The following is a 1,118-nucleotide window of genomic DNA, read 5'->3' on the forward strand; positions in this document are numbered from 1 at the left end:
TTTTTATGTTTACTGTCCCCCAAAGCTGAGTTGATAGCATTTACCGGGAGGGTTTGACCTTTGTCATACTGCTGTTTTCTAATAAGAGGCATATGATCTGATAAAAGACATACAATATTGGAAAGGAATGAGAAGCCTGGGCCCTACTTCCTATTTTACTGTTAACCGTCACCCTGGAAACATTCTTATCTCCTCCTTCTTAATGTTCTTATAAATGAAATAGAGTCAGGAATATTGGGGGAAGGGAGAGTGATAAGTAACATGTTATCGTTAAGGATAAAAACAAGCATAACGTACTCATATTGGTGCCTGCCAGCCATTTTAAAATAGGTTTGCCGTTGCTCAGTGGAAGGGATGGGGACGGGGAGCAGCACAGATCAGTGGGTGTGGGACTGGAAGAGAGTCACATGGGGAGCAAGAATATGGGGACAGAGAAGCAGCTGGGACTGCTTCATGGGGAGGCAGAAAAGAGAGCTGCAAGGGGTGGGGGAATGTGGATGGAGAGAGGGCTGGGGTCAGTTTATGAAGGGCTGGACCAGATAGTTGAAGGGAATGGAGGGGATGGGGAAGAAATGGTAGGAGAGGTCAATGCAGGTGCAGATGATGTAGAGAGTTGTAGAGTGGGTGGAGGGTAATGCGGAGGGAGGGGGCAGAGTCAGCTTAGGTGGGGTTGGACCAAGAGGTGTAAGGGAGATGGCAGGGCGTGGGGACAGAGAAGTAGAAGAAGTTTCTGTGAGGCCGGACCAGGGAAATGTAGGAGTAATTAGGTAAGATGTGGAGGGTGTAGGGTGGATACGGAGGGAGAGACAGACTACTCTGCCGACTCAGTTCATGGGGAGGATCTATAGAGCTGGAGGGGAATGGAGGACGAGGGGAAGGGAGAAAGAGGGAACAGGAGTCTACTAGAGAGATGTATGGAGAGTAGGGTAGGATGGAGTGAGGGAGGTAGGAGAGGTCAGTTCAACTGGGGAAGAATTAGAAAGATCCTGGAGAGTGAGAAGGGGTTGGGAAGTAGAGGGCCCAAGGCCAGTCCACTAGGGCAGGAAAGAGTGATTAGGTGGGGGGAGAGAGAAAGGGGAGAGAAAGGGAGCAGGGGTTAGTTTCTATATAGATGGCCC

The sequence above is a fragment of the Leptonychotes weddellii genome, chromosome X, assembly GCF_054177405.1.
Source record: "Leptonychotes weddellii isolate Sample4059 chromosome X, ASM5417740v2, whole genome shotgun sequence".
Lineage (NCBI taxonomy): Eukaryota > Metazoa > Chordata > Mammalia > Carnivora > Phocidae > Leptonychotes > Leptonychotes weddellii.